The following is a 27088-nucleotide window of genomic DNA, read 5'->3' as shown; positions in this document are numbered from 1 at the left end:
CTAACATATCCAGCGATAGGCAGCGATAAAAAAAACGTCGCTAAGCCTATTTAGCGATAAATATTGCTACTTGTTGGTAATATGCCCCTAAGTTCTTTTAAAATGAAACCACATTACACCTGTGATTCCAAAGATCAACACAGGGAAAGAAACCCTGTCCATGCCACAGCATGGTAAACCATATAGTTTGAAAACTCTATTAACACCTTAGTAAGTATGTTCATAGTAGTTTTGGAACCCCACTGTTAAAGCAACACTTCAATTAAGCCAACCAATAACCAACATTGGAACAAATCTTGTGGACAGGTCGAAAGAATAGTCTTCAGCACCCACAACAATATATAGAACCACTCCCTCTCCCACTGCCTCCTAATGGCACAAAAATGAATTATTACAGCTAGGGTTACAACATAAAGCAATTCATGAGAGTAAAACGTAGAAGGTGCAAGCAAACAACCTCTCATGCACATGCATAGTCTAAAGGCATGCACCAAAGTACCAATAACCGGTGTAGGCATAGTTTATTAGCCTCCAAAGTCCTGTAGTGCAGCATTCTCTGCAGAGGAGGATAAATCAACGAGTATCCGGGAAAAATAGTCTACTCTGTTGGTTCCTCGAATGTTCTTTAGTCCTTACAAGGGATTGACTAGATCCTAACAATGCCTCCTCCACTCACGGAACCTCTGAATCTGTACCAAAGCAGTATAAGTTGGAGGAGCACTCCACATCCAGTGGAGTGCAGGATGCTGTTTCACCAGCAGAAGAGCCAGTCTGATGAAGCGGGACGGAACTGTAATACGCCCAGCAACACAAGGACATACTGCACTACATGCCCATGATAGCACAGATTTCAGCCAAAACTTTGGACCAAATTAAGTATATGGTGGAACAAGTACTGCTTAGATGCATTTTTCTTTTTTATTGACACTGTTGTTTTTTGTTCTTGGGATTGATATACTCCATCCAAGGCCCCTGTAATTATGTGATTGTGCAGCTGTAGCCTTTTCCACATTATTAGAAACTTATCACACTTACTAAATATACATAAAACCCACACACAAATTGTAGGAACAATACAGCCCCAGCTGCCAATCCAACTGCAGTACAATCAGTGCATCATGTAGTTTGACGGGTCTGCCCAGATGTGGGCCCCTCCCTCACAGTTGCACTTCACTGATGAGCCCCAAACAGCCAGAACCAGTCTAGGGTTCCTAGTGCTTCTGTCTAGAGAGGTCGTGACCTGGCAGTTTAGGCTGCTCTGCTCCCTTGGTGCTGAGCCAAGGCAAATGAGTGGTCTCTGTCTGGGCGTAAAACAGTAGACTGGAATGCAATCCAGAGCGATCGCAAGTGGCTGTGATTAACCTCTTCCGTGCTCATGACAATCTCAGCTGGTCATGAGGCACAGTTGCGCTGTGCTCATGACGAGCAGAGCCCGTCATGACCCGCGCGGCGCTCACACGCGGGGATAATTCCCCCGCTGTGCTGAGCGTTCTATTGAAACAGGCGTGATCATGACGAACTGAGCTCGTCATGAGCACAGCTCCACCGTACTGCGTGATGAGCTGAGCTCGTCACGAGCACCGGGGCTCTGTGCGTGCCCCCCTCCCCCCAGCACAGCGAGGGAATGACCCCGGGGGAAGGGATTAGACCAAGCATTGCAACCATCACTTGGTACATTACTGCTAGAGCTCAAGTGTGGATGCAAGAGAAAGAAGTAGTACTGGCAAAAATATGTCCTGGGCCCTCCTCAAGAAGCATTAATGCAGTCCGGGGTAGTGACTTTCTATTTACTTATTACAGTTTGAGAGTAGGCTCAGCATTGTTTCTGGGGGTGAATCGGCAATTCATGTTTTCACTGCTCTCAGCTAAACTTGCACAGAAGTACGGGGCATATTTTCAAGAAACTGCGTTAAAATTATTGCCGCTTTAGTGGCAGGAAACTGCTATTAAAGGGGTGATAATTGGCTTGATAATATGCCCTTGTGAATTCCCCATAGAAGCCCATGTTCTGGTGTGAACATGGGCTTCTACGGGAATTCACAAGGGCATATTATCAAGCCCATTATCGCCGCTTTAGTGGCAGTTTCCTGCCGCTAAAGCGGCAATAATTTTAACGCCCTTCTTGATAATATGCCCCCAGATCTTTGGATAAGATCCACAAGCACACAATTACGGCATCAGCCTCTTGAAGCGGAATAGCAGGCAGAGCAAACAGGCATTGGCATAGCCAATAGGTCTCGCTTTTGGAACCTTATAAGTATTTAGTTTTGCAGCACAATATCCTTGGTGCAATAACATCAACTGTTGCATGGCTAAAAACGTATAAGGTCCCAAAGACGAGACCTATTGGCTATGCCAATGTTTGTTTACCTTGGCTGCAAAACCGTGCTAATAACTTGATGAACCAGAGTAGGCACTAGTCTATGAGATAAGGTGCCCGTGAGTGAGGGAGCACAAAAAGGAAAAGGAACAAGAAGAAAGTTTCCACATTAATACAAAGAACCTTAAAAAACGAAGTGATCAGGGAAACAGAGACAGGGGTGTGTAACAAAAACCCATACTCACTGTTGATGCAAGGCAGATAAGAAGAAAAAGAATCCTAGAGTCGTATGACCGGTGTGAATGGGTTCTAAAGGATAGAGGCGGAGGAAAAGCTGCTGCTGCGAATGGTGGGTCCCTAATGAAATATTCCAAGGAACAGTCAGTGTTTAAAGTAAGCATTCCCAGGCAGAGACGTCAACAGAATTCCTAAGAAGAGCAAATGGGAGCCGTGAGTCACATTCTGGCACATAGCAAGTAGCGGTATGACGGTTCAGGATCTAGAATACTACAAGCTATGGGGAAAACAGCAAAGAGCTGCGCGGGGAGAAACCTACCATTGGGTGATTAAAGGTTCCAAGATGGATGTTCTCGCTAGGAGGCAGCTCGTCTCGTCGAGGGGGCTACAGAACCAATGAGGGCGCAAGCAGGAAGCTCTATTAGCTGAAATGGACATGAACACGAATTGAAGTTCGCATAGCCAATAGGTCGCGCCTTTGGGGCCTTATACATGTTTAGCCATGCAACAGTTGATGTTGTTGCACCAAGGATATTGTGCTGGCTAACTAAACACTTATAAGGTCCCAAAGGCAAGACCTATTGGCTTTGCCAATGCTTGTTAATAGGTTTGCATCCCTCCACTGAATCAGTTTAGCAAAAGTGCCATTTTTAAATTTTATTTTTAAATGTACTGTCCTGGAAATTCCAGTTCTAGACAATTAGTAATTGCAAGACTGGATATGTGGTTAGCATGGGAAATGTATTTTTTCTACATTTTCTGATGGAGGCTACATACTAAAAGACATATGCTGCAAGTTTTTTTATTTGAATTATAATGGTGAAACTAATAGAACATTAACATCAAATTTTATGTTTGATTGATGCATACAAAATGTAACACTGGTGTGTTATGAGTGCATTACCCACCCATGCTAACATGATGTTAATGTTGTTCGATATTAGAAAGAGAGTTTATTCAAACAAGTGTGTTAATATTAGTGAATTTCTTTGGCTGCCATCCATGGTTAATACAATTGTGAGAGCATGGGAATTAGACGAATATTTTAATTTTCTAAAAATGCCCACAACAAAGAGCTTTGCAATGATCTGGATGTGTTTCAATTTATTACGTTACTCTGGTGCGACGGGTTATTACTGTACAGTTGACCGGCACAGGAGAGGTAATGCTAGTTCATTCTTTCTATGTTGAACCAGCCTATGACTGATGGATGAACGTATGAGGTCTCGGTCAGTCCGAGATGAAAACATGCACTTTCAGACGCACACAAATGCAGTGCTTAGATCAGATTCTTTGGGGATATTTATATTTACTAGTTTGAATCGTTGCCAACAGAAATCTAACAATTTCCACAGTCTGATAGCATACATAAAACAAGTGTCTGTTTACCAAACACCACATCACCAAATAAAACACAACAAAACTCTTATTTTGATGCTGGTTAACACAACTCTTGCCTTTGGTTACTTCAAAACACACCTGACAGTTCTATAAATGTCACTCAACAGGAGCATCTGCACTTCAGAAGCAAACCAACATCAGATACCCTGGACATTAATTCTTCACTCTTTAAAAAGCAGCCAACTCAATTTTAATGGCATCAGTATTTACCCAACGCAACATCATACCCTTTAAATACTGGATTAGAGTCACGACATTAATGATGTGCTGTGTTCACACTGCAGACGGGTAAAGCAATATACTCTTCCCTGAACCCCCCTTCTCCAGTAAAAGACACTCCAGCTGCATCAAAAAACACCACCTGAAAACGGATATCGGGTCCAGTTTTGTTCCCACTAAATAACAGTCACAATGCCACACTGCAGGGGGTAGGTGGGTGGTTGGAACTCGCCCCCATGGTAACAGCACACCACACAGAAACAGACAGACAGAAGTATGCACAGACGCAGGCTGAGAAAGAGACACGCACAGACGGTGGGATGTCAGTTACGATTTCCCCGAAAGTCTCTGAGGTGAACTTGCGCCATCTGTCCGCGTAACCTACCAACATATGTGAGCACCGCGGCACATGTGCCCGAGGAGGACTGGAGGGAGGAGGGGGTGAGTGCAAAGCTGCCATTCTCCCTGCAGAGACGAGCACATGGCTGGGGAGGGAACAGGAGAGGCAGCGAGAAAATGGCACAGATGGGAAAGACGCGTTGCTGCCAGAACCTGGGAGTAACGGAAGGGGGGCAGAGGGGGGGACCTATGGGAGAGCACGAGGTCAGAACTAACCGGGGGAAGACTGAAATGGTTTATAGAGAGAGGGGGCGATAAACAGCGACACCCGGAGACGGACAGGTGAGCGACAAAGTGACACTCCTGGAGCTGGTTGACAAAGCAAGAGCAAACAAGCATTGGCTGCGTGGCCGTGAAAGTGACACAGCCGCCCGGCAAAAGAGAAAGTGATCGCGATCACCATCAAGAGAGGAAAGACAGATGGCAGCTGCGCACGTGCAAGCTCACGTGCACGCAAGCTTTAGGCCACCAAAAGCCTGTGGCAGCACTTTGGAAACCCACATACTAAATGTAATGCCATGCAACGCATGCGCTGGCTCAGGCGAGACCTAAAAACTAATTTAGGAAATGAAAAAACGGGCAACACTGAATAAGATGCGGGTTTTATTGTCAAAGAATGAAGTAGGGAAGAACCCAAGATAGATCTGGGTGTCTGTTGCAGACCTCAAAGAATAGCATGCCGTCCTGCAGGCCCTAGCCTGCCATGAACAAGTTTAGATCCAGTGGATAGTAGCAGTGGACCATTGAAGCTAACCTTAAAGCATGCTTCTCAGGGCAAAGAAAAACATAACCTGCCAACTTTCCAACCAAAGGCATTCAAATTAAAGGTTTAGAATCGATTCACTGATGTCCCAGGCTACTCCAGGGATGGACTTAGAAAAGTTTTAACCAATCCTTTCTTGCCTGGGAAAGCAGCGTGAGCAGGGAGGGCAGGCAGCATCTTAAGAGAGAAATGTGACACAACAGGTCCACGAGACATCTCACACAAGGGAAGCAAAAAAGAGCAGCACTAGCCCAAGCACACATTCATACCATGTGGACGGACATTTCATTAAACACCATCTGTTGTTCAGTTTTTCTGTGCTCTAAAACAAGTGGCCATATTATCAAGAAAGGGCGATACATTATTGCCGCGTTTATCGGCAGGAAACTGCAGCTAAAACTGCTATAATGGGCTTGATAATATGCCCTTGTGAATTCCCCATAGAAGTCCATGTTCTGGTGTGAACATGGGCTTCTACGGGAATTCACAGGGGCATATTATCAAGCCCATTATCGCTGCTTTAGCAGCAGTTTCCTGCCGCAAAAGCGGTGATAATTTTAACGCCCTTCTTGATAATATGCCCCCAGATCTTTGGATAAGATCCACAAGCACACAATCACGGCATCAGCCTCTTGAAGCGGAATAGCAGGCAGAGCAAACAAGCATTGGCATAGCCAATAGGTCTCGCTTTTGGGACCTTATAAGTATTTAGTTATGCAGCACAATATCCTTGGTGCAATAACATCAACTGTTGAATGGCTAAAAACGTATAAGGTCCCAAAGACGAGACCTATTGGCTATGCCAATGTTTGTTTACCTTGGCTGCAAAACCGTGCTAATAACTTGATGAACCAGAGTAGGCACTAGTCTATGAGATAAGGTGCCCATGAGTGAGAGCGCACAAAAAGGAAAAGGAACAAGAAGAAATGTTTCCACATTAATACAAAGAACCTTAAAAAACGAAGTGATCAGGGAAACAGAGACAGGGGTGTGTAACAAAAACCCAAACTTACTGTTGATGCAAGGCAGATAAGATGAAAAAGAGTCCTAGAGTCGTATGACCGGTGTGAATGGGTTCTAAAGGATAGAGGCGGAGGAAAAGCTGCTGCTGCCAATGGTGGGTCCCTAATGAAATATTCCAAGGAACAGTCAGTGTTTAAAGTAAGCGTTCCCAGGCAGAGACGTCAACAGAATTCCTAAGAAGAGCAAATGAGAGCCGTGAGTCACATTCTGGCACATAGCAAGTAGCGGTATGATGGCTCAGGATTTAGAATACTACAAGCTATGGGGAAAACAGCAAAGAGCTGCGCGGGGAGAAACCTACCATTGGGTGATTAAAGGTTCCAAGGTGGATGTTCTCGCTAGGCGGCAGCTCGTCTCGTCGAGGGGGCTAGAGAACCAATGAGGGCGCAAGCAGGAAGCTCTATTAGCTGAAATGGACATGAACTCAAATTGAAGTTCGCATAGCCAATAGGTCGCGCCTTTGGGGCCTTATACATGCTTAGCCATGCAACAGTTGATGTTGTTGCACCAAGGATATTGTGCTGGCTAACTAAACACTTATAAGGTCCCAAAGGCAAGACCTATTGGCTTTGACAATGCTTGTTAATAGGTTTGCATCCCTCCACTGAATCAGTTTAGCAAAAGTGCCATTCTTAAATTTTATTTTTAATTGTACTGTCCTGGAAATTCCAGTTCTGGACAATTAGTAATTGCAAGACTGGATATGTGGTTAGCATGGGAAATGTATTTTTTCTACATTTTCTGATGGAGGCTACATACTAAAAGACATATGCTGCAAGTTTTTTTATTTGAATTATAATGGTGAAACTAATAGAACATTAACATCAAATTTTATGTTTGATTGATGCATACAAAATGTAACACTGGTGTGTTATGAGTGCATTACCCACCCATGCTAACATGATGTTAATGTTGTTCGATATTAGAAAGAGAGTTTATTCAAACAAGTGTGTTAATATTAGTGAATTTATTTGGCTGCCATCCATGGTTAATACAATTGTGAGAGCATGGGAATTAGACGAATATTTTAATTTTCTAAAAATGCCCACAACAAAGAGCTTTGCAATGATCTGGATGTGTTTCAATTTATTACGTTACTCTGGTGCGACGGGTTATTACTGTACAGTTCACCGGCACAGGAGAGGTAATGCTAGTTCATTCTTTCTAGGTTGAGCCAGCCTATGACTGATGGATGAACGTATGAGGTCTCGGTCAGTCCGAGATGAAAACATGCACTTTCAGACGCACACAAATGCAGTGCTTAGATCAGATTCTTTGGGGATATTTATATTTACTAGTTTGAATCGTTGCCAACAGAAATCTAACAATTTCCACAGTCTGATAGCATACATAAAACAAGTGTCTGTTTACCAAACACCACATCACCAAATAAAACACAACAAAACTCTTATTTTGATGCTGGTTAACACAACTCTTGCCTTTAGTTACTACAAAACACACCTGACAGTTCTATAAATGTCACTCAACAGGAGCATCTGCACTTCAGAAGCAAACCAACATCAGATACCCTGGACATTAATTCTTCACTCTTTAAAAAGCAGCCAACTCAATTTTAATGGCATCAGTATTTACCCAACGCAACATCATACCTTTAAATACTGGATTAGAGTCACGACATTAATGATGTGCTGTGTTCACACTGCAGACGGGTAAAGCAATATACTCTTCCCTGAACCCCCCTTCTCCAGTAAAAGACACTCCAGCTGCATCAAAAAACACCACCTGAAAACGGATATCGGGTCCAGTTTTGTTCCCACTAAATAACAGTCACAATGCCACACTGCAGGGGGTAGGTGGGTGGTTGGAACTCGCCCCCATGGTAACAGCACACCACACAGAAACAGACAGACAGAAGTATGCACAGACGCAGGCTGAGAAAGAGACACGCACAGACGGTGGGATGTCAGTTACGATTTCCCCGAAAGTCTCTGAGGTGAACTTGCGCCATCTGTCCGCGTAACCTACCAACATATGTGAGCACCGCGGCACATGTGCCCGAGGAGGACTGGAGGGAGGAGGGGGTGAGTGCAAAGCTGCCGTTCTCCCTGCAGAGACGAGCACATGGCTGGGGAGGGAACAGGAGAGGCAGCGAGAAAATGGCACAGATGGAAAAGACGCGTTGCTGCCAGAACCTGGGAGTAACGGAAGGGGGGCAGAGGGGGGACCTATGGGAGAGCACGAGGTCAGAACTAACCGGGGGAAGACTGCAATGGTTTATAGAGAGAGGGGGCGATAAACAGCGACACCCCGAGACGGACAGGTGAGCGACAAAGTGACACTCCTGGAGCTGGTTGACAAAGCAAGAGCAAACAAGCATTGGCTGCGTGGCCGTGAAAGTGACACAGCCGCCCTGCGAAAGAGAAAGTGATCGCGATCACCATCAACAGAGGAAAGACAGATGGCAGCCTCGCACGTGCAAGCTCACGTGCACGCAAGCTTTAGGCCACCAAAAGCCTGTGGCAGCACTTTGGAAACCCACCTACTAAATGTAATGCCATGCAACGCATGCGCTGGCTCAGGCGAGACCTAAAAACTAATTTAGGAAATGAAAAAAACGGGCAACACTGAATAAGATGCGGGTTTTATTGTCAAAGAATGAAGTAGGGAAGAACCCAAGATAGATCTGGGTGTCTTGCAGACCTCAAAGAATAGCATGCCGTCCTGCAGGCCCTAGCCTGCCATGAACAAGTTCAGATCCAGTGGATAGTAGCAGTGGACCATTGAAGCTAACCTTAAAGCATGCTTCTCTGGGCAAAGAAAAACATAACCTGCCAACTTTCCAACCAAAGGCATTCAAATTAAAGGTTTAGAATCGATTCACTGATGTCCCAGGCTACTCCAGGGATGGACTTAGAAAAGTTTTAACCAATCCTTTCTTGCCTGGGAAAGCAGCGTGAGCAGGGAGGGCAGGCAGCATCTTAAGAGAGAAATGTGGCACAACAGGCCCACGAGACATCTCGCACAAGGGAGGCAAAAAAAAGCAGCACTAGCCCAAGCACACATTCATACCATGTGGACGGACATTTCATTAAACACCATCTGTTGTTCAGTTTTTCTGTGCTCTAAAACAAAGGGCCATATTATCAAGAAAGGGCGATACATTATCGCCGCGTTTATCGGCAGGAAACTGCAGCTAAAGCGGCTATAATGGGCTTGATAATATGCCCTTGTAAATTCCCATAGAAACCCAGGTTAACACCAGAACCTGGGCTTCTTTGGGAATTTACAAGGGTATATTATCAAGCCCATTATCGCCGCTTTAGCCGCAGTTTCCTGCCGATAAAAGCGGCAATAATGTATCACCCTTTCTTGATAATATGGCCCAAAGTTTTATTCAACCTTTTAGAGGTCCTCAAAGTTACAATGTTTTTGCTTCCTTTGCAAATTCCTTGGGAAAACTTGACAACTTCCTGAAGGTTATAAATGTTCTGCATTTACTAAATGTACATGTAATTCAGGATGTTTGAGCCAATTTATGTTGAGTGTATATCCCTTTTTAATGCTAAGAATATGGGGGCATATTATCAACAACTAACGATATTTATTGCTAAATAAGCTTAGCGACATTACTTTAATCTCCGCGCATCGCCGGATTTTATCGCAGAGATAACGTGCTATTTGCTACGTTTATCTCCAATGCGATAAAATATCCGGTGATAGCGGCGAAATGCATAAATATCGCTGGAAATCCAGCGATATTCAGGCATTATAGTTAATGGGGTCTTAACCTGAATATCCACCTCCCATTGGATATACAGTCTAAGAAGTGGTCTGAGCAGGCGTTAGGTTTTGGCGATATTCACGCTTAGCCTGAATTTTTTCATCGCTACGCCTGCGTTGATAATAGACGATAGGTTGGGTACCCCCACTTTGCATGTCATTAGCGATAAATATCGCTGACATGCAAAGCGGGCCCCAAACCGCTCGCTATCGCCTACAAGCTGTCGCTAACTGCTGTTAGCGACAGCTTGCTAATAGGGCGATAAAATTATCGCTGCTTAGCGGCCGAAAACGGCCGCTAAAGCGTTGATAATCTCATATCGTCCGTCTTGATAATATGCCCCATGGTCCGGCACAACCAGTACTTTGAAGAGAACTCTTAGGCTGTCATTACATTGCGGTTGGATAATGGGCAGAAATGTCACTCTATGGCAAATCTGTTCCTGCGCCTTTCAGTCTTTCACCCGGGTGAATTTTACATCATCATTCTAAGCCAGAGATATCACCTCAAATTTCCGCAAATATTTCTCCTTTCTGAGCAATTTTCGTTGTTCAAATTTCGCTAGGTGTTACTTTGCAAATATGTATGTTGGAAAACCAGAGGTGTGCTGTATAACTGCAGTACCCTGAATACCAGGATTGGGCAACAGCAGTGCTGCAGTATTTCTGACTGCATCCTTCGCGTTCTTACCCTGTATCATGCCACAGTGCATAGGAAAACTCTGTAAAAGAAATGTTGGAGTGAAAACGACTACACACCCTTTCTAATTTGGTTGAATTATATTAAATTATGATTATTTCGTCAGGGTGGTTGGAGCCTCCCCCCCCCCACTGTTTTAGAGAAGGAACCCTCTTTCACTTACTTACCTGAGGCTGAAGGAGGCACCATGTCGCACCTTGTTCTCCAGTACTGCAGCTGCTTGCATTTACAAATAAATGTGTGTGTGCGTGTCTGTGTGTGTGTGTGCGAGGAGAGTGTGTGTGTGTGTGTCGAGAGAGTGTGTGTGTGCGTGAATGTGTGTGCGTGGAGAGTGTGTGTCTGTGTGTGTGTGTCTGTGTGCGTGTGTGTATATATGGAGAGAGAGTGTGTGTTTTGGAGAGTGTGTGTGTGTGCGTGGAGAGTGTGTGTTTGTGCGTGCCGGTGTGTGTGTATATGAAGACTGAGGGGCAGATGTACAAGCCCCTTGCGCCACTTTTGCGTCACTTTTCACATGTTGAAAATGTGCAGAGCTTTTGTGCTTTGAAACTGGACAAAGGAACCCACCAGAAAGCAAATAAGAATGAGCATCAATTTAAAAAAATACACACAAGCACATTTTGTTTACTCTCTGAAGGCAGTTTAACAAGTAATCCAGCATTCTGCACGTTTGTTTAAAAACAGTGCCCACTTCAGACATTTCTGAACTCCATCACAAACTGGAAGGTGGCAAATGTGTTGGTATTGTAAAATAGGCCAGCTCCACTTTATAATTGAGGAATATTATAAGGGAACACTGGGGCATATTACCAAGGGCATTATTGCCGCATTAGCGGGACTTTTTCCCGCTAATGCAGCGATAATTTTATCGCCCTATTACCAAGCTGTCGCTAACACCAGTTAGCGACAGCTTGAAGGCGATAGCGGGCTTTTAGGGGTCCACTTTGCATGTGAGCGATAATTATCGCTAATGACATGCAAAGTGGGCGTGCCAAGATGTTAGCGACTGAAAACAGTCGCTAACATCTCTAACTCCTATTAACAACTTTTGGAGATATTCGCGCTAAGCGCGAATATCTCCAGAAGCTAACGCCTGCTAAAAGCAGTTCTTAGCCATGTTATCCAATGGAAGGTGGATAACATGGCTAAGAGTATTGTCACGATAATGCATGAATATTGCTGATTTTTCAGCGATATTCATGCATTTCGTACGATTTTTACTGCTTTTGAGATAAACCTTGATAATATCAAGGTATCTCAGCAGTAAAAATCCTGGGTGCTCGGCGATATTTTTTTCCCACTAACCAAGCAATAGCGATAATTATCGCTATTGCTTGGTAATATGCCCCACTATTACTTATTATGACATCACTTCCTTTGGCGTCATTGTGATTTACATATACTCGTCATCAGACACGGATGCATGCATCAAATCGCGTCCTTTCCCTCACACTGTGTAAAACACCTCCTTGTGAGGACACAGGTTGCCACCCACTCTGCCACCAAGCACATACCACCTGCTGCAGAAAGAATGATCCTGTGTGTCTGTCCGGGCGGTCTGAGCTCTGAATATATATAATTGGGTGCTGGTTCTCCAGGCCTGCTGCCAGGAGTAGCTATTCGGCTTTTATAGGGCTGGCTTTCTGCTGGTTACTGCAGCACCAGACACTCTGCCAACCACCATCTCACGGGCAGGTGCCCCACCTCACTGCTGGAAAATGCGGGTAAACGCCCTCTGGGGAGTTTGTAGGGGCATGGAAAGGTCATTAATGCTACTCAGGGATATAGTGTGTTATGAAAGCTTTACACAGCACACTATGTAGTCATGTCTCCTGGCAGCTCTCAATGTAAGCATGACAGGGCTATGCACTAAATGGTCGCACCGCCCAGGGCGCGGCGCACAAAGACTACAGATGGAAAGTTGCGTAGTTGCGTAGTTGCATTTCCAAGAAACTGGCATGGAAAATGCCCTCAGAAGATGGGCACATTTCTTGAGGTTTCAACGAGCGTATGGAAATGGTGCAGTGCGGTGCCATCTTAACAGCATTATAGGCCCCTGGGCAAAGCAGTGCACTGGGCCCTGCCTACTCAACCACTCACAGGAATAAAAAATGTTTAATGGAAAATTTGTGTTAAATTCTGGTCTGCTTCTGGCCCCTATGCCCGTGGGCACCCCCCGGGCAACTGTATAGGGTGCCCATGTGTTAAGACTGCATTGGTGGGAACGAAAATTGGCTATGAGTAAACCCCCACAACTGTGGCGAAGCCTAAAATGGCGGGCCCCCCAACAGAATGTGAAGAGGGGCCCTTGAATTTTTCATATCTCACAGTTGTTCATTGGCCTTGGGCGGATTGGGGCCCTTCTGAACGGTTTGTTTGGGGGCCCATGAAGGGTTGCCCCCACACTGCACCACATGGGCTGCAGGGGCCTGTGTTATGACCCTGACGCACAAACGGAAGTTTGTGGGTGTTCGGTGACTTCATATATGCAGATAATCCCATTTGCAGTCACTTTTTGTGAATGTAAACTGTGAATCTCCACTTGGTGGATAGATTATTTGCACAATTAGGTTCCACGTAAGTGCACAAACAGCTCTCAGAATCGGGCCTAAATTCGACAGCTATCCCACTGGCTGAATACAATTGCACTTCTACTTTTTCTAAACAGATTTACCCAAATCAACATCCCCTAAGTGAAACCTTGGACACTACAGTGAACTGCCAAGACTACGCATGGATGGCATCTATAGGTGCACAGCCCATTACAGAGATACCCATCCACTGCACTGCACTGGGACTGAACTGCAGCATGGCAAGGCTACACTATAAAGATGTGCGGAGAGTGTATGAGTGCAGCGTGGCCTGTGCGGGAAGTGTGTTGTGTGGGGTCATTTGTACACTGCGTACTACTACCCCTATGTAGCGCTCAAGCACTTACACACACAGATAAGCACGCTGTACCCTGTGGGTGTGTGGTTGGAAGCGGGCTGTTCAAACTTCTGGGGCAGAAAGTGGAGTTTGCCTGCCACGGTGTCCTCGTGCTGCTAGGACTCTTCTCTGTGGTGCCACTGCACTGCGCCGCTGCACTGACCCCACTGCACAGCTGTCTCCGTACACTAGCCTCTGTGGAAGGAGTCCAAGTGGGGAGTGGTATCTGTTCTGGCCCCACCTTCTGCCCCACCACAACAACTGCTGAGTGTGTCACAAGGGGGCAGAGAAAAACAGACACTGCACCTTGCCTGCCACTTTAACTCATTGCACAGCAGCATTTGCTTAAAAAGTTTAAATCATATTTTATATGTAGGTGTGTGTGTATATATATATATATATGCAGGCAAGTCTATCTATCTGTCTGTCTGTCTGTCTGTCTGTCTGTCTGTCTGTCTGTCTGTCTGTCTGTCTGTCTGTCTGTCTATCTATCTATCTGTCTGTCCCCTTAGTAGATGGCCTAACCACTTGTATCTGTGACTCAAGTGCTCCCCCCCCCCCCACCCCCATTCCAAAAACAAAACCCCACACATCTTCTAGAGTAGCCACTGGCCACAGAACTGAGCCAAGTGAAGTGGTGTTGACTGCTGAAGCCCACATTGGGGGGCACGAGCTGTCCTGCCCAGCGCCCCCTGTTCGACAACAGGGAAGGTCAGCTCTGCTTGGGAGATAAGACTGCGAGAATGACGCGCGCGCCCTTCAGCGTCACCAGCCCCGCCCCCTCTTGTTGACAGCTCGCTCTCCCAGAGTTATATAATAGCGGGGGTGTTTCATACAATGGCCGTCTAATTGACCCATGGCTACCTCGTGCATAGCAACCCTCGCCTGCGCCCAAGCACGCGGCGCGCCCCGAGGGGAGCAGGGGGCTGCGCATTAGTGTGGGTGCCTAGGGGACAATGGGGGGTTCCCCCGGGCCCTGCTCCCTGACACTCCCTGCCAGGTGCTGTGTTTGGGTGACTTTGTTTTCCCCCTGCCTCCGTCAGGCCTAGTGCGTCACTCCTCTTCAGGCGCGGCCGAAGGGGCATAAATAACACGGGAGTTATGACCCCTCCATTGTGGGGCAGCGGCGGGGGTGTTACTCCTTCTCTGCCGGCGGAAGTGATGCCATTCTCTGCCTTCACGCTTCCTCGCGCAAGTCTCTCTTTTTCATGCCATGGCCCTCTTCATTGTCTGTCCAGTGCTTGCAGTTTATTGTGTGAACTTGGCCCAAGGGATTTAGAGAGAGAGCTTTACAAGATAGCAAGACTGCATTACACTTTTTGGTGGGCACAGAGAGAGGTGGGGTAGTGGGGGTTGGGGGGGGCAGGGAGGTGGGGTCATTAGCCTAGAATCGCAGGATGTTGAGCCAATGACGACCTTTGAACCTGGTTCCCACTGCCAGTGCACTCACCTTTCCCTGCAGTGTAGCATTATTTGCTTAAATCCTGGAAATCCAGCGATATTCAGGCATTATCGCTGATAGGGTCTTAACCTGAATATCCACCTCCCATTGGATATACAGGCTAAGAAGTGGTCTGAGCAGGTTTTGGCGATATTCACGCTTAGCGCAAATTTGTTCGTCGCTACGCCTGCATTGATAATAGGCGATAGCGATGTTAGCGACTGCTTTCAGTCGCTAACTGGTTGGGTACGCCCACTTTGCATGTCATTAGTGATAAATATCGCTGACATGCAAAGCGGGCCCCAAACCGCTCGCTATCGCCTACAAGCTGTCGCTAACTGCAGTTAGCGACAGCTTGCTAATAGGGTGATAAAATTATCGCCGCCTTGCGGCCGAAACAGCCGCTAAAGCTGCGATAATCTCATATCGCCCGCCTTGATAATATGCCCTCAGATGTCCTGAGCCAGTGTCCTCTTTGAAGCACTTGCAGCATGACTCGGGATGTGGCATGATCTTGGAAGCTGTGTGGGCATGTCCATCAACATACTGTGAGCATGGCAGAACCTATATGCCCTCTTAAAGCTCCCTGGCCATGCAGAAGGGGGGGCAGCACCTGCGGGATGTGTGCAGCTGCAGCCACACTCTTGAAGCGGTATTGGCAGATGGATGCATAATAATAATAATAATAATAAAGAGCTTATAGAGCGCTCAGTAACGCCATCTCGGCGTGTCCCCGCGCTAAGAGCTACCAGCGATCACCATAAAAGCCTATGACCTACATAGTGTATAGTTGTGTTTTAAGCTTGGCCCTGAACAGCGCTTCACTGCTCTCCAGTCTCAGAGCAGGGGGAAGTTTGTTCCAGTGTTGAGCTGCTTGGAACGCAAAAGATCGTCCACCCATTCTAGCCTTTCTTATCCTGGGGACTGTCAGCAGCCCGGCACCCTCCGACCGGAGGGTCCTAGTTGGTTCGTAGCGGCTGACTAAATCCCTAAGGTAGGCGGGCGACCTACCCCAGACAATTCGGTGACAGAAGAGGAGGCACTTAAACAACACGCGTTTCTTCACAGGCAACCAGTGTAGCGCATCCAGCGCCTTCTGAGAGTTAACTCTCCTGGGTCTTCTTAGCACCAATCTAGCGGCGGAATTCTGGATAACTTGCAGGCGGCCCAGGCAGCCCTCGGTGGCCCCTAGGAACAAGATGTTTCCATAGTCCATCCGAGAGGTCACCAGTGCCTGCGTCAGTGTCCTTCTGGCCGCTATGGGTAGGAGGTCTAAGGTTTTGTTTAGGGTCTTCAGTACTCCAAAACATTTGCCCACAAGACGCCTTATGTGGCCATCATAGGAGAGAGAGGGGTTAATCCAGACTCCTAGATTCTTAACCTCCTCACAAGGTATGGGGGTAGGGCCAAGGCACGGAGGCCACCACTCGGCTGACCAGCTTTTGCTTTTTCCCCCCACCACCAACACCTCTGTCTTAGAGCCATTGAGTTTTAGGCAGTGGGAGTCCATCCACTCAGCTAGTGCCTGCATACAGGACTTAAAGTTGGTGGGGGTGTTGGTGGTGTTCTGCGATAGGGAAATCAGCAGCTGGGTGTCGTCGGCGTAAGACACCAATTCCACCCCAAATGATTGTACCACTTTCGCCAGGGAGGCCATATAAAAATTAAAAAGAGTAGGGCTCAAAGCTGAGCCCTGAGGCACTCCCTGATCTAGTGGCATCTTTACCGACCGACATGTCCCTTGCTGTACCTGGAAACATCTTTCAGTGAGAAACAACTGTAACCAGTACAGCGCAGGACCAACGACCCCAGCTTCACTCAGACACCGTAGCAAGATGGAATGCGCTATGGTGTCAAAAGCCGCGCTGAGGTCGAGCATGATCACGGCCATTGTATGTCCTGCATCCGCCCCTGCTCTTAAAGTCTCAGTGGCCCGTAGGAGAGCTGTCAACAAGGAAATAGGTCTGAGGTTTTCCAGCACCTCAATGCTTACATTCGATTTTTTCCTTATTGGCAGTACTATGGCCTTCTTCCACTCCTCAGGGACTCGTTGAGTGGAAAAGGAGGTCTGTAAGACATGTCTGATGTATGGTTCCAGGGCTGCCAGGCCCTCTGAGATAACCCATGCCGGTGCCGGGTCGTTAGGGGAACCGGACTTCACGCTGCGACAGATCTTTATTAGCCTATCAGCGGCGGGTACCTCAAAAGTTTGCAACAAAGAGTCAGGAGCTGCAGGCGAGCCGTCTGCTATAAAGTCTATGCCCTTATCTGGTTGTTGGGTAAAGGAGGCATAAATAGCTTTAACTTTGTTGGAAAAGAAGTTAGCGACTCTATTGCATCCCTCCACGGTGGCCCTTAGGGGGGTGTTAGAGCTGGAGACTAATGATATTTCCTTGTATATTTTAAACAATTCGCGTGAGGAGCTCTCGGCGGCCTCAATGCGTGTCTGGAAATATTTAGCTTTAGCTCTACGCACCGCGTACTGATAGCTTCTGTGTGCTAAGCTATAACTGTTTTTACCTTGTTCGCTCGGGTTCCTTCTCCAGCTCCTTTCAAGTTTTTTACAATTAGACTTGATTTGCTGGAGTTCTGGATTGAACCATGGGGCAGTGCGTTGTCTGCCTTCTCTGGCTTTACCCTTACTCATGGGAGCTAGTTCATCTAGGGTGGCAGTCACAAGCTGATTAAATTCATTATTCGCCTGATCACTGTCCATAGCACGCGGTGGTTGCCCTTTCTGGATGGCGCATATGAAGTTTTCTTGAGAAAATTGTCTCCATTTACGTCTCATAATATTCTCCATCCCATTCTCAATGGCCCTAACTGGCTGAGAAGAACATTGGAAAGGGACCAAGAAGTGGTCGGTCCAAGGGAGCTGACAGGGGGCAAGTGCCTTTATCATGTCCCAACTGGCGAAGATAGGGTCCAAACAGTGACCCCTCTGATGTGTAGCTGCAACACTTAGCAAGTCCAGTTGTAGTTCTTGTAGGACTAGACGGACATCCTCTGCCTCCTTCTGTAGGGGATCCTCTAGATGTAAGTTCAGATCCCCCAACACCAATACTTTATTGTGTTTGATCGCAGTCTGAGTGACCCCTTCCAGTAAACTACTTCGGAAGTTGCCCAGAGAGCCTGGAGGTCTGTATATTAGGATGCCCGAGATTGCCTCGTGTTGGGTCAGTTTGATGTTAAATTCACCAGCTTTGCTGTTATCAATTTTTACTGGTTTTAGAACACACTCAAAAGGGTGTTTGACAATGATGGCAATGCCACCTCCCCTTCCCTTTTCTCTATCAATTCTATGGAGGGTGTAACCTGGCGGAATAGTATTCACTATGTCTGGATCAGAATGTTCTCCTAACCAGGTTTCAGTTAAAAATAGTATATTCAGGTCCTCATCTAGTAAGAGATCCCACAGCTGGAGGGAATGCTTGCTGAAGGATCTACAATTTAAGAGCCCCCCTTTAGCAATAATCGCTTCAGGGTCAGGGACGACCGGCGATAGACACCTCCCTCTGAATGTACAGTGAGGACATGGACCCAGGTCAAGTGGTTCCATCAGGTGGCGACAGGCCGTGAGTGAAGCGGGGCATAGGTCTCTCAGCCTCTTACTTGTGTAGGATTGCCCGTGGCACGCCCGAGATGTAGGGGTCTGGGCCCCTAGCCCCGGTCGGCCGCGGACGGGCGCAGACGGGCTTGGCTTAGGCGCGGCTTCGGCGCGCGTCCGGCGCGCCCGCTGCGCCAGCCCGCTGCGCCGTCTGAACCCTACACACATATTATAGGTGGAGAGGAGGGCGTGAGGCCGGCGCGACTAGAGCGCAGCCCCAGCCCACACCCAAGATGGCGCCGCTAGGGTGTGCCTTTGCCTTTATCCCTACACAGGTGACCATAGAGGTACATGCTTACTAGAGGGGCCTCTGTATTCCCACAGGGTGGTTAAGTTCACACTCCCAACCTCAGGAGGCAGGCTCACATGAAGGCAGATCACTGTAATTGTATTGGGTTTTGAGAAAGTCTACGTGGCCTCCTCAGCAGTTGTACCAAGCTGCAAACAGGTACTTACCGGTAGTTGGGTGACCCAATCAGCACACTGTAAACAATGGATCCCACTGAAGTAGAACCTTGCATGTGCACTTAATTAGCTTCTCTCTCTGGCAGAGTTTTCTATGTGTGCTTACAGACAGGGACATGTGCTATCTAAAGGTCATTTACGGCATCGAAGCTTGGGGATAGGCATGTTGTGCCTGTAAGCATCAAGTATGGCATTATCTCCCGGATACTGGGTGCTAAACATCACTCTGCTCAGTTATGCTATGCTATGTTATGTTATGTGTAGTGCACCACCCACCCGTGTGGTTATCCTGGTGCAGAAAGAGGAGTTGTAAGGGCCAAGCAAGAGTTGGAGCTAAGTGACAAACCAGGTCTTCAGTTTCTTACATAATTCAAGAACTGAGGAGAAGACTCTGATGTGAGAGGCTTTAGGAGTGATATAGGAGTGATGTAGCAGAAGGCACCACTGCAGGTTCTGGTACTGCATATGTAGGTTTGTGTGAGGAGGAGTCCCAGTAAGCAGAGGTGTTTGGTAAGTTTGTGGAAGTTTATGCAGGTGTTGAGGGATGTGCCGGTAATATTGTGTAAAGCTTTGTATGCGTCTGTGAGGATTTTGAAGAGTGCTCATTTGTGAATTGAGAGACAGTGAAGCTCTTTAAGGTGCAGGGTGATGTGAGTGCGGGTGGGAGCGAAGGTGACCTTAGCCACAGAATTTTGTATGATCTGGATCTCAGTTGAGTGTTGATTCTAGCATATAGTGTGTTCCCATTGTCTAGGTTGCATTTATTAGGACTTGGGTGACGGTTCTGAGAGTGTTGGTGTCCAGTCCTTTAAAGATTTTCTTGAGCATCTTGAGTGTGTAGAAGAAAGAGAGGGAGACTGCATTCACTTGGTCCATCATAGTGAGTTGGTTTTTGGTTACTATTCCAAGTTTTTTTTGCTTAGATTGTTGGGAGTAGCGTGGGTCCGAGTTGAGCACTCCACCCAGTGGAATCCCAAAGCAAGGTGTCTTTGCCGAGTATTATTAACCTCATAGATGCGGCGCAAATATCCCTCCCCAGTGCTGCGCTGTCCATTGGAACTAGTGCTAAATGGACGTCCAATGGTCGTGCGCAGCACTGGGGAGGTAGTGCTGCCGTCGGCCAACGCCTCGACGCAGCACTTAAGGGGTTAATTGTGCCTTGTCTGTTTTGAGCTTGAGACAGTGGTTTTTATCCATCTGGTGACTTTGGTCATGCAGGCTGAGAAATTGGTCTGGATGTTTGTCATTTTGAGGGAGAGAGTGAGCTGGGTGTCTTCAATAGGATATGATGATGTTGATTCCGTGGGTGTGGATGATGTAGTGAGTGCTGTCATGTAGGCATTGAACAGAGTGGGGATGAGTGAGGATCCTTGTGGGAATATGCAGATGAGTTTGACGATGTCTGAGGTGAAAGGGACCAGTCTGACTGACTGGGTGCGGCCTGTCAGGAATGAGCAAATACAGTAAAGTGTGGTAACTTATTTGCAGATTTCATGCAATTGTTGGATAAGGATTGGTTGGGAGTCAGTGTTGCAAGCTGCAGAAAATCCAGTAAGATGAGGGCTGTGATGTCATCCCTGTCCATGACCATCTGTATATCTTCTGTGGATGTTGACGGTGGCCTCTGTACTGTGTTTAGGGCTGAATACGAATTGAGTGGTTTCAAGGAGCTGGTTATCAGTGAGGTGGATGGCTAGGTATTGTCTACCATCTTTTCAATGACATTTAAGGGGTGTGGTAGCAAGGAGATAATCAAGTAGTTGGCTAGTGTCTTCAGGTCTGCTGAGGGTTTCTTGAGGAAGGAGCGCACTGTGACACGTTTCCAGGCACTTGGGTAGGTGTCTATGATGAATGAGTTGTTCAGGATTGGGGCGAGGGCTATGTTGATGGGGTTCAGACTTTTGATGAAGGCATGGTGAGAGCAGGGGTCCAACGGTGCTTCGGAGTGTATGGAGTGCAGGGTTGTTGCGGTTTCTTGGGTGGTGATGGTGGGCCAGATGGTCAGGGTAGTCCTCTGGGTGTTGCTAGAGATGGCTATGAGAGCTGCAATGGAAGTGTTGGGCTAAGGCTTGAAGTTTTCATATATTCTGGTGATCTGGGGAGCAAGACCTCTGACCCTCGGTCTGAGATCTGCTCTTGCCCAGCAGCTCTGCTCTTCCGTGCTCTGCCTCTGGTCCCACCCAGGCAGGGTTTGAGACCACGCTGTGCCTTGTGCCCGTTACTGCATTTTTGCCCATTGTTGGGCCGGTATTGTTCACTTTTTTTTTCGTTCTCCCTGCATTGTGCCCTTTTGTTGTGGTGATATCTTTTTTTAAATTCTGTTTTCCCCTGATATTTTTTGAATTCTGTTTCTGTTGTTCTAACTCTGTTTTCCCCTGTGTTGTGCCCATTCTGATTGTGCCTGTGCCCTCAGTTGTTTTGTTGTGCTGCCTACTGTTAGCTTCCTCCCTGTTCCCGCTAAAATCTCTGCCCCCTAAACGCCCAGCTCCCGCCTCCCAGCTGCACGTCCCTCCCCCCTCCCCTACTTAATGGTGGCTGCTGCACAGTAGCACTGCTGGCACATAAGGGATGCCCGTCTGTGCCCATCTGCGACCCGACCTCGACCAGCGCCAGAAACCCTGGACCTCTGACTATCCGCCGCTACGACACTACCACCCTCCTCGCACTCAACCCCGGTAGACTCAGAGACTGCCAACAGGCAGCACCGAACATGACCCATGGCTAGTTCTCCTGCCTCCAGTGTCGCCTGACCTTCACCACAACCCCGGCCTCTAACACCCATGATGCCAGCACCGACGATACCCTAAGATGCATCCTCCTCAATGTGCGCTCCGTACACAAACACACCATAGAAATGTAGAACCTACTCGACTCCCTCTAGCCTGACATCGCCTTTGTCATGGAAACCTGGACCAACGCCTCCTCCACCCCCAACATCAACAACGAAATCCCGGATAGATACAAGATCCAGAGGAAGAACCGTCCAATCTACCCATGAGGGGTCCTCGCCATCGCCCACAAGAGCACCCTCGGCCTCACCACCTCCAGCGAAACCTTCCGCACTGCCGAACACCTGCACTTCAAGATCCAGACCAGCCCCAGCGCCACACTCCGAGGGACTCTAATCTACTGGCCTCCGGAACCCCAGACCACCACTGGGTACACTTCACCATCGACAAACCCAAGGCACCCAAATCTGCCCCACGCCCACCATGAAGGAACTGGAGCAAAGTCACAGACGAGCAACCTAACTCCACCCTCACCTGAGGTGACCTCACCTGGGCACCCAATGCTAATAGCGTAGCCTGTGGACTCCACACCTGGATCTCTAACTGCGCAGACAAGCTCGCCTCGCTTCGCAACCCTGACAAACAGCGCCCCAGGGAAGCCACCTGGTTCCCCAACAATCTCCAGGAAGCCAGGCGTACCTGCAGAAGCCTGGAGAAGAACTGGAGAAACACCAAGACAACGAAAACTACTCCACATACTAGGACGCCATGTCAGACTACCACAACCAAATCAGAACCACCAAGAGGAATTTTATCCACAACAAAATCCTCGCCACCTCGACCAACTCCAAGGAACTCTTCAGTGTCATTCAGAAACTCACCAATCCACGCAGGAAAGCCACAGACATCACCCCATCCCAAGACCTCTGCGACAAACTTGGAACCTACTTCCACCTCAAAATCAAATACCTCTACGACAACTTCAACGACCATCCACCAGATGCCACAGCCGGATCCCCATCCCCTAGAGACACAAGCCATCACACCATCTCCAACTGGACACCAATCACGACCAAAGACACTGCCTCGACCATGAAAGGCACCCACTCGGGGGCCCCCACCGACCCCTGTCTTCCTCATATCTACCACAGAGCCACACCAGTCATCACACCCGAAGTACAACGCACCGTCAACACACCTTCAAAACAGCCACCTTCCCAGATGACTGGAAATGCGCTGAAGTCAGGCCTCTGCTGAAGAAGCCCACAGTGGACCCCACCGACCTCAAGAACTACTGGCCCATCTCACTCCTCCCCTTCACAGCCAAAGTTGCAGAGAAAACAGTCAACAGGGAATTGACACGATTCATCTAAGTTAACGCCATCCTCGACCCATCCCAATCGGGATTCCGAAGCAACCACAGCACCTAGATCGCCTTACTCGCCGCCACAGATGACATCCGCACACTCCTGTACCACAGCCACTCTGCAGCATTCATCCTACTTGGCCAATCAGCAGCCTTCGACACCGTCTCCCACTGCACACTAGTTGCAAGACTACATGACGCCGGCATACAAAGGAACAGCCCTGGACTGGATCCAATTATTCCTCACTGACAGAAGTAAGAAGACAATACTTAGTATAAAGTAAAGTACGTACAGTAAAAGGAGTAATATGAAATAATACTGTAAAAGCATTGATATGGTTTCTAAGCCATAAGACACTTTAAAATGGATAAAATATATACATACATATATACATTGGCTAACATGCTCAACTGGTGCTTCTAAAATACGCCTACCCCGGTGTACCTGACCTAAGCCTAATACGTGGGAATGAGTAAGTAAGTAGCAGTTTATGGTAAGTTGGTTTTGCCAAGAATCTGATTCAAGAATTCTCTCTAAGGGTTTAGTCAGCACTGTACCTTGGGAATAGAATGTAGGAGGTCTGGTATCTTTCTTTCAGGACTCGATATCCCAGTCACCCGCAAGGGTAGGCTGGAAACGCCGGAGCTGGATTTTCTCGGCAGGAGAAAAGACAGCGTCTTTCTCAGCGCGTCAAAGAGGAGGGGCAGCGTCCGTGGATTTCTCGCATCAGCTGGGCTCTCGGCAAGTAGATAGCTGCTCTGCTCCAAAACCACCACAATGTGTTTTCTTAAGGCAACGTTGGTATATTTATACCTGTAAGGTGTCGAGTTTGACGTAAGGTTTGGACATAAGAAGTCAACAAAGATGTCACTAAGAACTGGCCGTTCTTACAGTGCTCGCAGGAGTTCTATTACAAATCAAAACAAAGCAAGTGGGGATGTCCCAGGTTGCTGGAGGTTTGGTGTGGTGAAAGAACTCGTTGTGCTTTCTAGGAATTTAAGGAAGTAGCTTTTGCCCTGCCTTGGACTGCAAGGGCGATTTACTGAAATATGGATCTGATTCTTATGCCATTATAGGGATATTATTGATTATAGCCGTACAAGGGCATAAAATAGTAATATTGATTCAGGTTCCTAGATAAAAACACAATACCCACTCCACGATCTAATGTCCATCATTACTAAAACTAAGCAATAGTAAACATGTAAAGGTGCATGTGTATTCCAACCCACCCCAAAATACATTTTTGCATTTGAAATGGTGTATGCGAAATACACAAAGATTATTGGTACTGTACGTTTTTCAAGCAGTGTAATCATTCAGTAAAAAAAGGATGCATATATATTTAGCTGAACGATTTGCAAAAAAAACACATGAAATATCTCTTAATACAGAAAAGAAGGTCGAGACTATTTCATCACATATAAATGCAATTGCTTGTAAGTGTGCTAGAGGCTGAGGTAATATTTTGTCTCTAGAATTACTAAAAATAGAAGCTCTGTTCTTTAAGAATAGTTCTACTTTAAGCCGAGTACACCTGCCAAAAAAAGGTAAATATTTTGGAATTTTGAAAAAATAATTTCGTTTTCAGTGGAGAAAATAGTTCCAAATGTTTTCAGTAGCTTTTGTTTATCAAAGCTGAAGGCTGAATTCAGAGTTCAGGGGAACGCTGTGTTCCGGTTTCCTTAAAAGTTATTCTTTCTGTTCAGGGGAGAACATTACTTCAGATAGATGTGCAAAAAAAAGTCTACAGCTTCAGGTGAAAGTTCGACCATGGTTGAAAATGATGTAACCGGGCAGTCGTGAGAATGATTGCTATTATCGATGTCAGGATCAGCAATGCTCACAGAAGGTCATACCTGGGTGATGTTGCTCTCATTTCTTGCTTCACTGCCACCTAGTCGTAGTGGTGAAGTTTCAACGAATGCTGTCATCAGGATTGGTAACCGCTGGGGACAACACGATGCATGAGCCGTTACAGGACTTAGCAAAGTATCGATATCCATTGGTACTGCTGATTGTAGTGTAAGACAGGTGTCCAACACGCATTCTTCTCCGCATAGCATACATCGAAGCACAGGTAAGATGCAGTTCTGCCATATATGTCTGAATGAAAGAAACCAGGTCATATTTAGATCTCTTAGCTGGGCTAACCCAAGGACTTTAGTTATGCAGTCCCGATAGCGTATAGCTAGGATCGGTTCTTCCATTGTTGCTGGAGTCTTGTCTGCGTTTTGGCTTGCCATATCCGAGCAGAAGAGTCAAAAATGAAATTCCTGCTACGAGTCCCAAAAGTAGTGGTAGGCCGCCAAAGACCGAATGGACAAAATTGGGAAAGATGCCCAGGACTGCTTCGAAGGGTGTTAACAGTCCCGAAAAAATTGTCTTAAATACATGTGCGATGCCACTGGCATCAGACATATTTAGGATTTGGCTTAGCATTACTACGAAATGCAAGGGGCAATTAGTTGATAAAAGTGTATGTATCACTGCTGTTGTCCTTGCAACTTGAAGATCATACGTTTCTTTTGATAACGTTAAAGGCACGGTTGTCTGTAAAAGAACAGACTTCATTCTGCTTAAAGTATCAATTCGTATAGAAGAGATATTCAAAGAAGGCCAAATCGTCGCCTCTGTATCAGTAGGGCCGTTTGGATACAATACTTGCATACAGCAAGTGACCATGGAACTAAATGCTTACGAGATATGCTTTCCCTGGCACCATGCCACAACAGCTGTGGTCCCTTATTAGAACGTAACTCCCGTTAGAAAGTTGTCTAAAGAATGGCTCTATCTGTGTTGCAGGTGTGCCGTGCTGGTGGCATGAAAGGTTATTTGAAGTCCCCTCACAGGCCCCATGCAAATTAATACCTTGGCACAGAAGTATGCCGCTTAGTGATCGTTTACAATTATTACCACTAAAGAAATACATTCTGGTTCTTGTCACTATTACATGTGTGTGTGTAAGGTAATTTCCATGACAACTTAATGTACCTTTTACCCAACCTTTCATACTGGCCTGCTGGAATATACTCTTGGCAATTTTTAAATTGGAAAGTTGTTATCAGAATTGTGATTATTCCGTGTATTATCCATTCAATGACCGGTCTTTCTGACATTGTCAATGGTAATCTCTCAAGTTTTTCAATGCTCAGAATCGTATAGTCTGCTCCTTTTTGAGCCAAACTGATTTGTTTATCAGTAAGGTTAAAGATAGAGAATAATGACGTTGTGTTGATTAGACGCCATGGCACATATCCTGAACGCAGGTTTTGCAACTTCCAGCCTAGCTGTACAATAGAACGTAATTGGGACTGACCATGTTGTAACATTAGCAAGTCCTGATCTATTATATCGATAGCAGATGATACAATACTGTCCAGTGAATATATTCTGGAGGACAGAGTCATTAACCCATTGTCCACAACAGAAAGTGATTTTTCTAAATTAATACGATCAATTTCTCGTATTTTCTCTGCTGTCTCAATTTGAGTCACTTTCCAAGCTTCGTTGTCCGCAGCGTATATACTGGCCGCTATGAAACGTTTTTGACGCTGTTTGCGTGGTCTCATTATGAAATCGCGCAAGTCAGCACCGTCTTTAAGTAAAGTTAAGTGTTGCTTAATTTCTGCCAGTGTGGATGTCTGTAACCATTCAAGGCATAGTTTCCCTACACTGTATGTTGTTACTATCCCTTGATGTTGTCTCTGGGAGTATCTAGGGTCTGGTCTGGTCATTTTGAACCCCTGTA

The sequence above is a fragment of the Lissotriton vulgaris genome, chromosome 1_1 (assembly GCF_964263255.1).
Source record: "Lissotriton vulgaris chromosome 1_1, aLisVul1.2, whole genome shotgun sequence".
Taxonomy (NCBI): Eukaryota; Metazoa; Chordata; class Amphibia; order Caudata; family Salamandridae; genus Lissotriton; species Lissotriton vulgaris.
The sequence above is the reverse complement of the archived record's forward strand: the minus strand, read 5'-3'. Positions refer to the sequence as shown.